Source organism: Narcine bancroftii, chromosome 3 (assembly GCF_036971445.1).
Source record: "Narcine bancroftii isolate sNarBan1 chromosome 3, sNarBan1.hap1, whole genome shotgun sequence".
NCBI classification, from domain to species: domain Eukaryota; kingdom Metazoa; phylum Chordata; class Chondrichthyes; order Torpediniformes; family Narcinidae; genus Narcine; species Narcine bancroftii.
This window is the reverse complement of record NC_091471.1, coordinates 175,675,989-175,693,201: the sequence shown is the minus strand read 5'-3', so window position 1 is coordinate 175,693,201 and position 17,213 is coordinate 175,675,989. Positions and strand designations below refer to the sequence as shown.

Below are 17,213 nucleotides of genomic sequence, written 5' to 3'. Positions count from 1 at the left end.
GGCAGTGCAAGGTCATCCATGTGGTGCCCAAGCCCTCTCTTGGTTCGCACATCCTGTGCCTTGGCTTCACACTTGGCCGCTTCCTAAGCACAGAGCCCAGATGCCCGTCACTGTGAGGCGGTGGATGGCCAGCAGACATACCTTCAGGGTGTACCTGCATCTCCTGGGGGTGGGGGGGGGTACCCCGTTTTCCTGGGCTGTCGTCTGACACCAGTATGCCATTCCTGCTCACCTTCCCTTTAAATGGATACCACAAATGCCAGTGTTAGTTCCCTGTAACAATAGCCAGGAGGAGTCAAGATTGAAAATTAGCCAATTTATGATTTTAAATAAAAGCTCCCGAAGCCCCCACCCCATGAGGGATTTGTTTCTGTTAATGGGAGGGCTGGTGGAGATGCTGTCATTGTTGAGTGAGAACAAAATATATATAATACTTCTTTGGTAACATTTGATCTGCAACACTGTAATATTGTAATAGTGATCTGTGACCCCAATTTCCTGCATGTGTTGAGAGACATAATTACCACAGCTCAAGGTGCAATTAAAAAGAAAAAGAAAGCAAATGGTCCATTACAAAAGCTGCACTTGGAATGTGCATAACAAAAGATGCAGTCATTGTTGAGCTCTGTGTCTAATAATGATGTTTCCATGGCAATAGCTGTTGTATGCCTGCTTGAAAGTTCTGTAAATAATAAGTGACAACAGCTCCTTGCTGGTTAAACAGACTGGGTGCTGATGGCTGGAATCAGTGATGGGATCACGGCAGTCTGTTTTGATGAGCATTTCGTAGACCCTCACATCAAGAAGAGGAACTGGAAGGGTAGTCTTATCCTATGGGGGGGGTGGGGGGGTGGGGGGAGTGTTGGGAGAGCTCAAAAGATAGATTAATTAGGGGCCACATCCAGTGGGGGAGGACCAGAGGGGAGGCTGGTCTAAGTTGGAGTGGGCAACGCATGGGAAGCTTTACCACCACAAATCTTCCCCCTGCAATGCTTTCTCCAGAGAGCATACGTGTCTCTGAGAGTCACCGGCAGGGTGACGTCGCCAAACTTCTCCTTAGTTCTGCAAACTTGAGTGGGTGCTCCCTGCTCCATGTACTCCGATTCCTCCAGGAGGGTGATGGCTTCCCAGACATTTTTCCTGGTTGCCAGACCCATGAGGGGCATGATCACCCCTCACAGGTCAGGGCATGTGGTGGTAACTAAATAGCCCACCAAGATACCAGTCACCTTCATGCTCCCTGGGAAGTGGTGCTCGTGGGCACTGCATAGATACCCATAATCAGTGCCCACTTCCTAACAACTCATGTCACCAATGTGCCACTGTGGCCGGCCATGTAGGCCCCATTCTAGAAGGGCAGGGAATCTGGCCTAGACCACAGATACCATCTGTTCTCATAGGGTGGTGGCATCATCGACCCCTTCTGGCAAAGCCCACAAGATGATTGCGTATCGTCTGTTGTTCAGACAGACCATCCAGGACACTCGCCTCCCGATGAGAGAGGCAGATTTTGGAGCCCACCTCATTTCACAGCCATGATCACGACATGGCTAGGTGTTCATCCAGCCACTGGTGGTATTGGTCCCCTAGCCCAGTTAGCTCCTTGGCAGAATAGTCCATGGTCTTCATTATCTCATAGTGACCACATACAAGCCCACCTGAGGTCTCTCCATATTTGGCTACTTCCCCATTTTGCAGGGTCGGCGAGGTGCCCAATTTGGCAGATCAGGGACCACATGGTCACTGATTGGGCTTGAAAAGGCTCAGGCACACACAGGAGGAGGACGTGTGTCATAGAACTCAGTTTCCTCATGGTCATCACCATCCATCCACACATAATCCAACCCCCAATCATGAGTTGATCTTCTCCCCACACTGGACAAAACTTGAATATTGCTTGGGTCAAGTTGCCAGGCAGACCAGTGAGCTGCTTACAGTTGCTGCCTCCATAACTTTCCTTTCTAGGTTGGTCACTTGCACTTGGGCAGTCTGCACTGCCTCCATCTCCCTATCTTTCTGGGTGTCCTGATTACTTAAATCAGACATGATACAGGTAATATCAGTAATCATAGGGGTCCCCCTTGACTTCCCCTGGCCTTGGAAAACCCCAATTCCTCCAGAAGGAGACCACACGGTGCCCTATCTGGGCATTACTGTTGATAGAGATGACCTGCATGACATTGCTTGCCAGCCGTGCCGCTGAATGGCTGAACCCCTGATGGTTATCGGTCCCCTGATGACTCTATATTCCAACCCCATGTGGGTCACGTACTGCTACCCCTGTTGGTGAGCAGGTACTCAATCACACACACACACACACACACACACACACACACACACACACACACACACACACACACACACACACACACACACACACACACACACACACACACACACACACACACACACTTACCACCCATACAGTTAGTGCTCCATGTGTGGCCAGCAGAAAATCTTTGGACCCTGCTCACAGCACCAATTGTTGTGTTTGGAAGAGTATCAGGTTCGGTGGATTCACAGACTAGTCTGGACACAGTCTTACAATCGCAGGTAACTTTAATGAACACACAAGAGACAAACAGGGGAGAACGTCAAACAGTACTCAATTACTCTACAACTAAACAACCCTATAGACATTCACATCAGACCTGGGTTGGATTCTGATACCAGTGTTCACCTATATGCTACACGCTCACACACTCTACAGAGAGGGATTTTCACACACACTCTTGGTTCCCTGTACCAACAAGGGTGCAGTTCTATGCAAGTACTGATCTACTGCAGTACCAAGGCTCACCTTAGGTGTAGAGCACATCTTACCTGTGACACTTCCAGCAACGTCCACAGTAGTGACCTGGCGTGAAGTGATGGCCAATGCTTGGGCCGCGAGGCAGAGAGAAAGTATGTGCTATGTATCGATGTTTTATACAGTTCTGATCTGGGGGTCTAGACAATAAAGACCCTAGTTGATTTAATTTAACCAACAGCAAGGTGTGCACGAATGTCCAACCTTGATTGACAGGTGTTGTGACTTCCAAATAAGTTTCAGACTGAGACGACACATTACCACAATATTCCAACAGGCAGGGAGGCCACGTGTTTTCCACAATCCACATATAACAGAGTCCATGGATTTGTCACCAGTCCTCCTGTAGCCTCTGCAGCCACACAGATTGTTAGATTCATTGGCAACCTCTGACATTATCAGGCAGCCTTCAGTGCCCAAGGCCCTTCAGGAGCCCTTCTCGCCCACAGCACCCTCTCGAACCCCAGTACATGGTTCCCACAACCTAGTGTCCAGTAGCCTTCAGTCCATGCAAGTCCTCCAACTGTAAGTCGACAACGGCTTGCAGCCTCTGTGTGTGTGTGTCTCATCCACTGATCCCCTCACTGGTCTTTCACTATGGTCACTGTTCTGTAGGACTGTCTCATCTGCTTCTCTTTATCAAAAGGCGGTGTTTTCCCATTTCTGGTGCCCTGCACTGGTCTGCTGCTCCACTGGAGTCTGCAAACCTTCATGGCTGCTGCCATCTTGGGCACAGACCACACGGTTGCAGGATCTTACTTACAAATATTGGTTGCTCCTTTAACAGGCCATTTGTGCTCGGAACAGTGCTCTGCCCTCTTCTCTCGTGGGTTCGCACCAGCAGTGGTGCTGCCATTATAGCAGCTCCAGGAGCATCATCATTTATTTAAAAATAGAGAAAAGCAAGGCAAAGTAAAACAAAGATACTAAAGTCTCCAGGTATTTATATTAATTAACAAAATATACTATTCTTGCATCAAAAGAGTAACACAACTTTAAAATTATAGATGAAAATTCATAGCATGTTTCTATGGCAAATTCACAAAGTGAGAGTTCAGGGTACAGGACTTAAACAGTCGAAGGTATGGTCATTAATTGTAAGAAATTGAAGAGGGGTCCAAAAAAAACATCACCCTCATCAAACAACTGCTCAAGTCAAATGATCATGGTAATGAAGGATCTAAATATGGCAGTAGGCATTTAAGACTTTTCAATGAGCTTATAATATCATAAATTAATGGTGTAATTGAGTTATGTGTCTATATTAAACAAAGGCATCATAAAGTGAAATTAATACATAAAATTAAATTAAGAAATTAAATCCAAGTGCTTAAGAAATCACAACTTTAAAAAAATGTTGAACAGATACATGGATAGGATCGGTTGAGAGGGATATGGACCAAACACATGCAGGTGGGACAGGTGTGGGTGGGACTTTTTGGTCAGTATAGGCAAGTTGGGCCTGTTTCCATACTGAATAACAGAGTTTGTTTTAAAGGACTGATAAAAATTTGAATAGGTACAATTTCAAATAAAATTTAAAAAGAACAATACAAAATTCACACTGAGGGAAAAAATGTACAAATAAAATTTCCCATAACATTATCTCTTAAGTGCAAATACAAGAGCATTGGTAATCAAGTTCAAGTCTATTATTCCACGTCCCAAGATGCCATGATAGAATTTGTTTTGAGACCAGTCCAGCTAGACATCTCATACATAGTACAATAAGTAAGACAGATGTTCAGAATTACAGGGTGAGGTAAGTGCTTCCCATTGGGATGGGTGTGAAGAAAATGTGGCCAGGGTGGGATGAATGTTTTAATATGTTGGTAGCAGGAAGTATAGATGGAATCTATGGTTGGGGGGAGGGGAGGGCGTGCTGAGCCGTATTCACAACTCTGTAGTTGAGTTATAAGATACTCAGGAGCCACCAGCAGCTGTAATATTTTTTCAAAGAGTACAATTCAAAAGGGAATTTATGGCTCTGGCCATTTCTCTACCCAACCCCCTTTCAACCCTATTTATATTGTAGACCCTGCAGGGACAGGATTTAATTTGAACCAGGATGACCCAAACCTAGACACGATCTTGAAATCATTCTACTTGAAGTCTAAAGGCACATTTCATGTGCCAATTATATTAAATTTTTGATATAACCAACAAGCTTAGTTTTCTATTCTCACAGAATAGAGAAGGTAGAATTTTATAGGCATACCCTGAAGCCTACTTGTGAATCTTCTGCCTTACAGATACATCCAACTCCAACTCAAGGTTAAATGGTGGGAATCTTCACGGATAAATTACAAGTGGATTACTCTCAAAGAGGTCAAATCAGATAATGGCAATCAGTTTATTTTCATATACATTTTTAAATGTATATATGCACTGAAACTTTTACTGACTGTTGCTGAACAGGTATTTCATAAAAAAAACTATAGTATACATTAATCAAATTAAAAAGAGATAATAAATATTGACTGTTACAACGGTGAAAGAAAAGATATGGTTTACAAAAGTCATATTGTTCAGAATGATGCTAATTTTGATGTGGGGACTATTCCTTATTTAAGGCTGCAATATAAACAAATGGGGCTGTCAGAAACCTTGTGGATATTAAATATTCAAATATCAATCCACGCATCAAGTGAATTACCATAGCCATTACTATCTCCAACACTTCAAAATGAGTTATACAAACATAGTGTAATTTAAGTGTCCAGGTCTAAAGGTTAAGACACACCAACATCTATTTTGCCTGTTAAATTTCTTCAGAGTCTAGACTGCTTGTTGATTTATATTTTAAATAACTGTGTTTGAGCAAAAAAAAACATAAATGAGATGTTGTGTAAATCATGTACTCAAAGAAATGCTTAGTTATGCAGTACTAGAAATATTACACATAGCCTCCCCTGGGTGAGTAGAACAGGGATAATTATAATCTCCATGGCAGCGTGATATATTTGATGTCTAAATGTGGAGCATTTTATTTCCGTGACATTCTCACCACAAGTAGTTTTTCTTGGGCTCACCATGATATAATGAGACAAAACAAAGAGCAGTGGGGGATGAGGGAGAAGGGAGCCTTTACTGGAGCCAGCCACATTTAGAGATGATTACTATGCAATACCCTGTCCAGCAGAAAAAAGATTTGATGTATGAACCACACTATCAAATTGATCACTTAATGCCCATTCAAGTTATAATTTGATGTGATATTTATCAAAATCTGAATTGCTGTGTTCCATGACAGAGCAGCAAACTTGTATAAATCACTTTATTTGTGGTTGTAAAATAAGGAGGCAAGAGGATGAGGTAGAACGAAGAAAGACACTGGAGTGTGAGGAGATAATTAATGTGTTCTTGTTTGGGTTTAACATCAAAGTTCAGAAAATTAATCAACTATTACTAAGACCCACAGAACAGTTATAGAGGCCCGTGCATTATGTAAACATAGTTGTTTGTAGTGAAATTTTTGGGGAAAAAAAACAAAATTTAAATAGCAAAATATTCTAAATGTACCTGTTAAAATTTAACCAACTGGGGTTATCCCTTGAAATATAAGAGAAGCAAGCAGAAACTAGGGGAAATTTCTTCACACAGAGAGTGGTGAGTGTTGAACGAGCTGCAAGCTGAAGTGGTGAACACAGGCTCAATTTCGACATTCAAGAAACATTTGGACAGGTATCTAGATGGGAGAGGTATGGAGAGTCTGGGTGTAGGTCAATGTGATAACATTACCAACAATTTTTTTCAAAAGGTTCGTTTCCAGAAAATAATTGAGGATTATGATAGACTACTTCAAACTGAACGCAAAGATAATTTCAGATTTGCTGTATCACATAAGAAGTTGGAGAAAAATTAAATTAGCTTTTATTAAATGTTTCATGCTTAATTACAAAATGATGCTGAGACATTGCATTAGTTCTGCTGACCTAAAAATGGTTTGCCGCTGATTTTCATTTGTACTCAGCGTCTGATGTTTCTCATGTCAGTGTCCAACAACGGTCGGCCAGCATTAGGCCAGTTGCCCTGATACCGTTTTTTCATAGTCGCAATGGCCTGGTGAAAACTTTCACCAGGTTCGTCACTGACTGTATCAAGATCAGCAGGTAAAGACGTCCAAGTGCAAATGTAGAAAGTGAATTTTCAATGACATGTTGCACTTCATGATTTTGTATGTTTGAAATAGATTTAAAATATGACAGAAAATCACAAAATGCAACAAATCACATCACGCAGCTATGGAGATTATAATTATCCCTGTTCTACTCACCCAGGGGAGGCTATGTGTAATATTCCTAGTACTGCATAACTAAGCATTTCTTTGAGTACATGATTTACACATCTCATTTACGTTTTGTTTGCTCAAACACAGTTATTTAAAATATAAATATAATTTATATCTTAAAAAACAGTGCCTCATTGACAAACTTTTTGAATTACAAACATAAAGGTATATTATCTGCCATATATCGTAAAATATTGAATTTAAAACAGTTTCTTTAATTAGGATCAAACTTGAATGGGAGAATGATCTTAATATGTCTATTTCAGAAGAAGATTGCATTTCAATTTTGGCTCTTATCCATGACTCATCTCTATGTGCTGGGCACAGTTTGATTCAATTTAAGGTGGTGCATAGAGTAAATTTTTCTAAAGTTAAGCTTGCTCAGATCAACCTAGATATCAACTCATTGTGTGATAACTGTAAAAGATTTGAAGCCTCTTTGACATATATCTTTTGGTATTGTCCCATTTTAGTAGAATATTGACAGCCATTTTCAGAACATTTTCGGCCATTTTTGGGTTTGGGTTCTCCAATGATGTAAATGTATATTTAACATCTAACCAAAAACAAATCTTAGTATTTTTAACATTACTGGCTAGAAGAGAAATATTGCTTAAATGGAAAGAGGACTTCTCACCCACTTGTGGCCACTAGAATCCCAGTGGACATGACAAAATAACCACACAAGACGTTTCTAGAGTGAATCAAATGGATTTTCTCTTCATCACCTGTGCAACCTTTTAAAAGCCAGAATCACACGCTCAACACACACTGATGTCATCATGCACTGACATCACATGGCCAGTTCGATGCCTCCTGGGAGTTGTAGTGCTGCCATAGCACTGCTACAGGCCCACCCACCCGCCCTCCACCCCAGAATTGAGAGAAGGGTTTGTCTGTCTTTTAGGTTGTCAACCTCTGCGATGGACTGTTGCCTGCTGGTTTAAGCCTGTTAATAGTGAAAGACTGTGGTTTCCCTCCAATGTCCAAAATATAGGTTGACCTAGTTTGTCTGATGTCCTATATTGCAGGGTGTCTGTAAAGGTTAACCAAGTGTTCCCCTTCGGACGAAGACATATTTGGAGTTTTGAGATCTTCAAGCACAAAAGAAAAGTGTGACAATGGTGGTATAGGGGTCAATTTTCCTAAAATCTCCCTTAGCCTGCTCAACAGTTCCTTAGGATAATTGCCAGAGTTAGAATGGTAGGGGACAACCCCCCCCTGGATCCACCAATGGTGCACTGTACACCAGCTCTGCAGATGAGGTCCTTGGAGGTCCTCCTTTCGAGTTGTTCTAATGCCCAGTAATACCCAGGGCAGCTCATCAGCCCAGTTTGAGCCCTATAACGGAACCATTAAGGCTGACTTGAGATGTCCATAAAATCGTTCCACCATTTCATTGACCTGGGGATGATAGGCATTTGTATAATGAATTGTTGTACTAAGCAAGCGAGACAAGGTCATCCACAGCAAGGAAGTAAATTGCAGTCCTCTATCTGAAGTAACATGAGCTGGTAAACCAAAACAAGACACCCAGGAACTGAGGAACACCCGAGCACAAATGTCTGCAGTAGCATCTACCATAGGCATGGCCTCGGGCCACCACGTAAATTGTCTATTACTGTAAAAAGATAATGGTACCTCTTAAACCAGTAAGCAGACCAACAAAGTCCAGGTGGATATAAGCAAAACACTGAGTAATTGCTGGGAACCCACTGAACATTTGCTTTTTGGCAGGCAATGCAGGATCTCACCATTTGTGTAACATCTTTTTTAAGACCATGCCACATGAACCTGTCCGAAATCGTATGAATAGTCGATCTAATGGATGGATGTGAGAGACCATCCATAAAGTCGAATACTTGACTTTTCCATGATGCCAGAACTACTGGGCGTGGATGACTTGTTGATATATCACAGAGGAGTAGTTTGCTATTAACTCCAAACTGGACATCTTTTAATTGCAGGTTCGTGATTGCAGTCCGATAAGCATTCATCATATTCTTGGTCATATTCTTGGGCCGTGGCCAAAGCTGTGTAGTCAATACATTGATCTACAGATGAAACCTTGAGTGGAGCAGAGCAGGACAGTGCATCAGCTACTACATTGTCTTTTCCGGAAATATGTTGTATTTTCGTGGAGAATTCTGAAATGAATGATAATTGGTGTTGTTTTCATGCTGACCAGGGCTCTGCAACCTTGGAAAATGCAAATGTTAAGGGCTTGTTGTTGATGTACATAGTAAAATCTCTGCCTTCCAAAAAAATAATGGAAGTGTTGAATAGACAAGTAAATGGCCAATAGCTCCTTATCAAAAGCACTGTATTTCTTCTCTGCTTCAGAAGATGGCGGCTGAAGAACGCTAATGGTTTCCTTTGCCCGTTGACATATTGATGAAGTGCACCTCCTACAGCCATACTGGAATTGTCTGTAGAAAGGGCGGTGGCTGCATTTAAAACTAGGTAGCTGAGCATTGTGGCCTGAGTCAGCAAATCTTTCATCTTCAAGAGGGCATTGTTTCCCTCTTCAGTCTAATGGATGGTTCTGACATTTCAGGACAGTAAATCGAAAAGAGGCTTCATGATATAAGCTGTTCACAGAAAAAAATTACGGTAAAAATTTACCATACCCAAGAATTTTTGCAAATTTTGAACCATAGCAGGTCTTGAGTATTTGGCAATGGCCTCAACTTTGGATGGCAACGGAGTCACGCCTTCCTGAATAATCCTATGTCCCAAGAAATCAATCATTTCTTGTTCAAAAACTCATTTATCCAGATTGATGGTCAGCCCAAACTTCTGAAGATGAATAAAAAGTGTACGCAGATGTTCTAAATGTTCTTCCTTAGTCTCACTGGCCACTAAAATGTAAAGATAAATGAAGACATTGGTCATACCACGTCCTAACGCATCCATCACTTATTGAAATGATTGAGCAGCATTCTTTAATCTGAATGGCATTCGTAAAAGCTGTCTTTGGAATATCTTCTGGCTCTATCGGTACTTGGTGATAGCCATGCACCGTCTATTTTGGAGAAGATCTTTTCTCTTTTTTTTTAAAATTTTTTATTTTTCACACCATAAATCACATTAGCCATGATATACACTTTTTATTTTTCACACATTTACAGTGACTTTTTCTCCCCCCCCTCCTCCCTCCTCCCAAGCCACCCCCCCCACCCCCCCACCCCATCCATTTTAGGTATACAATCTAGGTTGCATTAATTCAGTCAGACAATGTTGTCATTCAACAAAAATACACCAGAAATTCTACTGAGTCCATTCTTTTCTTTCCTTCTCCTTCCATCAACTTAGGTTATGTTTGTCCCCGGTAGGTTTTCGCTATTGTATTTAATGTAAGGCTCCCATACTTGTTCGAATATTTCAATATTATTTCTTAAACTATATGTTATTTTTTCTAATGGAATACATTTATTCATTTCTATATACCATTGTTGTATTTTCAAATTATCTTCCAATTTCCAGGTTGACATAATACATTTTTTTGCTACGGCTAGGGCTATCTTAACAAATCTTTTTTGTGCATCCTCCAAATCAATTCCAAATTCTTTGTTTTTTATGTTACCTAGGAGAAAGATCTCTGGATTCTTTGGTATATTGTTTTCTGTTATTTTATTTAATATCTGATTGAGATCATCCCAAAATTTTTCTACTCTCTCACATGTCCAGATTGCATGAATTGTTGTTCCCATTTCTTTTTTACATCGAAAACATCTATCAGATACTGTTGGGTCCCATTTATTTAACTTTTGCGGTGTAATGTATAGTCTGTGTAACCAATTATATTGTATCATACGTAGCCTCGTATTTATTGTATTTCTCATCGTTCCAGAACATAATTTCTCCCATGTTTCCTTTTTTATCTTTATATTTAAATCTTGTTCCCATTTTTGTTTAGTTTTACCATTTGTTTCCTCATTCTCCTTTTCTTGCAGTTTAATATACATATTTGTTATAAATCTTTTGATTAACATTGTATCTGTAATCACATATTCAAGGTTACTTCCCTCTGGTAAACTCAAATTGCTTCCTAATTTATCCTTCAAGTAGGATCTCAGTTGGTAATATGCCAGCGCTGTATCTCCAGTTATATTGTACTTATCTCTCATTTGTTCAAAGGATAAGAATCTACTTCCTGAAAAACAATTTTCTATTCTTTTAATCCCTTTTTTTTCCCATTCTCTAAAGGAAAGGTTGTCTATTGTAAAAGGGAGTAGCTTATTTTGGAGAAGATCTTTTCTCCACGTAAATTAGCTGAGACATCCTGAATACGTTATCAGATAACGATCTGGAATAGTGGCACCGTTAAGCCGCCTGTAATCTCCACATGGTTGCCAAACTCCATTGTGTTTCAGGATCATATGTAATGGAGATGTGCAGAGACTGTCAGACCTATGAATTATGCCTAGTTCCTCTCCATCTTTGCAAATTCTTCCTTATCTAAGCGCAGCTTCTCTGGAGGCAAGCTGTGCGCTTTAGCATGGATAGGAAGGTCCTGAGTACAAATGCGATGAGTTACACCGTGCTTTGTAGTGGAGGCAGAAAATTGTAGAGTGGTAATCTCAGGGAAATCTTCCAACAGCTTGGAGAATTCATCTACTGGTTTAATTAATGTTTGAAGGTGCAAAGCAGGGGTGGAGGCGTCTGCCAGAGGAATAGTCTGAGTAGTAGTTATTAGCCAACGCCCTTTTAAGTCGACGAGGAATGAATGAGCCTGAAGAAAGTCTGCACCAAGCAAAGGTTGAGATGCTGGTGCTATAATAAATGGCCAAGTGTAGAGATGATTCTCGAACTTGACATTCATTTTCCTGGTGCCAAAGGTTGGAATGTTGGAACTGTTAACTGCTCATAGTTACAGGTCCGGGGTAAGATGGCGTATGTCAAAACTGGTGGGTGGAAATACATTAACTTCTGAACCCATGTCCACCAGAAATTTTCACTGGGACACTGGACCCATACATACAGTAGGCTTGCAGGTTTCTCACCAACCGCTGCAGCCCTTACTGGTGGTTGGCCTGTATGTTTCCTGCAAACGCGCACGGTGGAAGGCACTTGTGGGCATTTACTCCCCAACGCCAATGGTAATAACACCAAAATTAGGTGTTTTGGGGTGTTGCCTGCTTGTAGGGAGTGATATGCTAAGAGCACTAGAATGTGACATGGGGTCAATAATGGAGGGCTTAGTTGTGCAGATTTGTCTTTCCTTGCTGTGCCATAGAATATCTGCCTCCACTGCTACAGCCCTTGGGTCTTCAAGTGAACACTTGGATAACAATGGCCAAATATCATCTGGCATTCGCTCTAAAGCTCGAATAACATGTTGGGCCTTTTGTCAGCTGCCAGAAACAACATTTCATCCATTAATTCTGAAGGGCGCGGTTTCCCAACCCATCGAAATGTAGTACTTTGGCTTCCCTTTCCCTATGGGACATACCATATACACGTAATAAAAGTGCTTTACAAACATCATACTTGGAAGTCATTGGAAGTCATCAACCCCCTTAGTGACGGCCTGGTCCAGAGCACTGAGAAGATGGTAATAATGAGTGGTGTCCAATTCAACTTTCCGAAGGTGAAATTATGCTTCAGCCTGTTGGAACCATAGTTCAGGCTCAGCTGTCCAGAAAGGTGGTAGGTTCACAGCAATGCTGCAGAATCCAGGTTAGGTTTGTCCAAAAATACAATGGGCACAACAAAATTATCACACATGGCATTTCTAGAGTGAATCAAATGGATTTATTCTTCATCACCTGTGCAACCTTTTAAAAGCCAGAATCACGTGCTTGACACGCACTGATATCATCATGCACAGATGTCACATAGCCGGTTCAATGCCTCCTGAGTTGTGGCGCCGCTACACACTCATAGACAATGGTTACTGGATATTATGTCCTTTCTAAGTTTGGGACAAAATCAGACATAATGTTAGAAAGATTAAGATCTCTTTTAATTAGACGGGTTCATTTATAGCTTACTTTCATAAATGGAATGATCAAGGTGCAGGGATGCAATAAATGGACATGTTTTGTCAGATCTCCGGAGGCCATTGCTTGATTTCAAGTCTGCTTGAATACCAAATTCAACCTTGGTTGGTGGATGGGGTTAGATCTTTATAATCAACATTTTTTTCTTTTTCCTTTCCTTTTCTTTTTTACTATTCAAGTATGAGACTATGTATTATCATTTCTATATGATATGATACCAATCCAAATATATATTTAATTTATAGTGGTTCTCAACCTTTTTCTTTCCACTCACTTACCACTTTAAGTAATCCCTATGCCATCACTGCTCTGTGATTAGTAAGAGATTGCTTAAGGTAGTATGTAAGTAGGAAGGGAAGGTTGAGAATCACTGCTCTAAACCCAATTGTTACTAAAATATTTTGCTTGAGCAAAATTGTCATTGGCCCATTTCCTTTGGAGTTATGAAACTGTGCACATAACGAGTCCATTAGGTCTAATTAAAACAGTGGTTTTCAAAATTTATTTCCACCTTAAACAATTCCTTACTAATCACAGAGCACATATGGCATAGGGAATACTTAAAGTGGTATGTGAGTAGAAAGAAAAAGGTTGAGACCCACTATCATAGGGCATGTTTCTGTGCTGTGGTGTTCTTTGCTTCTGTGGTTCTAAAAGTTCCCATGAAGGCAATAGATCGCCTTGGTGATCCCTGAAGACAAATGAACTGATCCTTCTCTCTCTGCTGTTTATAGGATCTTGCTGTGTATAACATTTATATAGTTCAGAGTTCTGAGGCACATTTGGAATGTCCTGAAATTGGTCAGAGTAGAAACATATGCAGTTAGTGTAATGACAACAACCTGGGGTTCAACATCAGCAAAGCCAAGAAGATGATTGTGGACTTCAGGAGGAAGTCAGGGGAACATGACCCAGTCCTCATTGAGAGCTTAGTAGTAAAGAGGGTCAAGAACTTCAAATTCCTGGGTGTTAATGGTATGGAGGTGTCACCTCTCAGGACAAGAATAAACTCCAGAGGGTTGTTAACTTGGCTTGCAACTTCACTCCATCAAGGACATCTACATGAAGCAGTGTCTTCAAAAAGCAGCATCTATTCTCAAAGTCCTCCCCACCACCCAGGCTATGCCCTTTTCACTCTGATTCTACCATCGGGAAGAAGGTACAGGAGCCTAAAGACGAGAGCTTAGCGGCACAAGGACAGCTTCTATCAGATTCCTGAATAATCATTGAACCAAAGACACTGGCTTACTTTTCGTGCACTATTAGTTTTACTTTTTATGGTAATGTTTAAGATGATTATAATATGAATGTTTGCTCTACGATGCTGCCACAAAACACCAAATTTCATAACTTGACAATAAATCCTGATTCTGATATACAAATCTCTCTTAACAACACTGAGGTGAATGAAATGGTGTGAATCACCTTGCCTCGGTTTAAATCCTGTTTATCTTTGAACCAAAAGGATGTGAATCAAAAGGCCACATCCAGGCTGACAACCCAACATTGTTTGAGGTGCTGTCCAAATAAGGGAGGTGCCATCTGCCAAACCCTAGATGATCATGATAAAAGTAAAAAATACTTGTCCTTTTGTGAAAAACAAATTGACTGGTCATTTCACATTTGCCTCTGTGGGATTGTGGGATTGTGGGATTGCAGAGCTGAAAGCAAATTCTGCTTGCCAATTCAGGAAGAGAAAATCAACTCAAAGGAGGCAATATAAAGACAAACCTGAAGATCCTGGAAAATTGCTGGTTGAACTCAGCAGGTCAGGAACATCATATGATGTAGAGGAGGAAGGGGCAACTTCATGAAGCTCCGAGGAAATTACTTTTTAGAAAAAGGAAAAATAAAATGGTCTACAAGAACCTAAATAGGAAGAAAAGGAAGAACTTAACTTTAAGGTAAAGATGTTGAAGAAGAATCAGCAATTGCCAGTGATCTTGCTCTCCCAGCAAAAAGTGGAGTTTTTAATGGAGGAGGGCCTACCTACAAGAAGAAGGTCAGGGGTAGGGGTTGTAGCCTGTCGTGCTCCCCGTGCAGATAGCCCAATGTCTGGGAGGAACGGTGGAGCGTCTTCGGTGTCAGGCCCAAGAGACATTCTGGAATAAGAAAGCAGGAGACTGAGTATGCGTGATGTGAAGGATCACTGACATAAACAAGTTGAAAAAGGAACTCTCTTTCAAAAATGGCAATTTAGAGGACCATCAAAGAATAGAAGAGGAAGATGGACTGGTAAATGTTAAACAAGAGACTAAGGCTAAGAAAGTTATTGTAGAAGTTAAATAAAAAATATACTAATGAAGATATAGGAAATTAAAGATCAAAATACATGGATCATATTTTAAAAGTTATGACCAGATTAGAGGTAGAAATTAAGACTTTAAATGAAAGAGTGACTGAAGTGGAAGAAAAAGTAGATGAATCAATAGAAAGAGTACTCAATGTGGAAAAAGAATTAAATGAATGGGCCACAGAAAAAACAAAAAAATGAGATATGATGGATTCTTTAAATTTTTTTAGCAGATGTAATAATGTTAAAATAGTGGGATGCAAAGTGGGAGAGGAGGGGGAAAACCTTATTTGCATTTTTCAAGAGTGGTTACCTAAAATTCTGGGAGCACACAATGTTGGAACTGATACAGAAATTGAGAAGCCATACAGATTCCCCTTCTCTCATCCAGGACCGGATCAAAAACCATGCTTTATACTAATTAGATGCATGAAATTCAAAGATCGTGAAAAAATATTAAGAGCACTGTAAAAAAGGCCAAGGAGAAAGGAGAACCTCTCAAAATTGAAGGTGAAGAAATATTTTTCTATCCAGACATTAGTGCTGCACTTTTAAAGCATAGATGGGAATTTAAACCACTAAAAGTACCCTTTGGGAAAAAAAAGGTTACAACTCTGTGTTGCGTCAACCAGCTACTTTGAAAATCATGATGTCACATGTGCAAAGTAAGTGTATTACTGACATCGAATTGTGAATAAGCTACCAACTCTGAAGAAAACTTGAAGAGAATGAGAGAACTTCTTTGAACTTGACATTTTTAAACTTGAATAATGATATTTTATCTTCCCATGTATTTATAATTGTTTGATATTAATCCTTTGGAAAAAGAGTAAAATTTTCTTGAAATTGTTTTATACGAAAGTTGGGGGAGGGGGGTGGTGCTAGCCTCCAGAATCAAAACATGCATGTTTAATAAATTTTCTTATTACCTTTATAATATAGGGGAGGAGTTATGTTTAGTATATTTTACCCTAAAGGTAGGGGAGGGGGGATAAGGGTCTTACCATTTAGTAATGGTATTTTTCCATTTCTTTTTCTTTCTTCAGACTTTTATCTTGGGAAGTGTCGATCGTGCTGAGTCCTATTTTGAAGGAAGGGAAATAGGTCTGTGAAGGGAGTGTGGTACGTGGGAACAAAAAGATCGATTTTAAAACTTAAGAATTTTTTCTCTTAATGGAATTTATATATTTACTCAGACATTTTAAGGAATGTAATCAAAATGAGATGTGGAATTGCAAAATTAAATGTAATGATGATGAGATATAATGCAATCTGATGACATAATGTGATAATTTTAACCTACTCTTTTGTATTCATGAATTCATACTGACACCCTCTGGACCTGGTAAAGTCAAGAAAAACAGATTCCTCTAGTTTGGATGATGGATCCAAGACATTTCTTTTTTTTCTTTCTGCCTTTATCGATTACTTTTTGGGGATTTCTTAATTTATTTTTCTCCTTTTTCTATTTGGGGGAGGGGTTTGTGGAAGTCGGGGGGGGGTAGATTAGATTTGAGTTTTAAAAGCCATCATGTAATATTATATATCAATATAATGTATATGAACTTTGAATGTGATTATATGTATTTTTAAAAATTCAAAATAAAATATTCAAAAAAAAACAGAAGGTCAGGTACCAGGTAGAAATGGAGTTTTATCCATGGATCTGCTGAATTCTTCCAACAAGTTCTTGCCTGCTCAAACTACCTGTTCATTTTCCATTCATGTAGGACCACCATAGGGAACGGGCATTCGTTTTACGAAATCTTATTGTACTCATCTGATCTGCAGGAACAGAATATTTCCAGTCCACAT

The 17,213-nt window shown here is 40.1% G+C and overlaps 1 long non-coding RNA gene across 3 annotated transcripts; it reads left to right on the top strand.

Annotated features, from left to right (window-relative positions):
• The first annotated feature begins 716 nt into the window (after positions 1-716).
• On the top strand, positions 717-16,828 carry LOC138757877 (uncharacterized). Of its 3 annotated transcripts, none has more exons than XR_011353940.1 (4): positions 717-820; positions 3,597-3,748; positions 5,062-5,137; positions 16,445-16,828. It is a non-coding gene; the product is annotated as an uncharacterized lncRNA (long non-coding RNA). The 3 variants fall into 3 exon arrangements; XR_011353939.1 differs by lacking the exon at positions 16,445-16,828 and adding an exon at positions 9,068-9,386 and having other exon boundaries at positions 5,062-5,227; XR_011353938.1 differs by lacking the exon at positions 16,445-16,828 and having other exon boundaries at positions 5,062-5,416.
• The last annotated feature ends 385 nt before the right edge of the window (positions 16,829-17,213 follow it).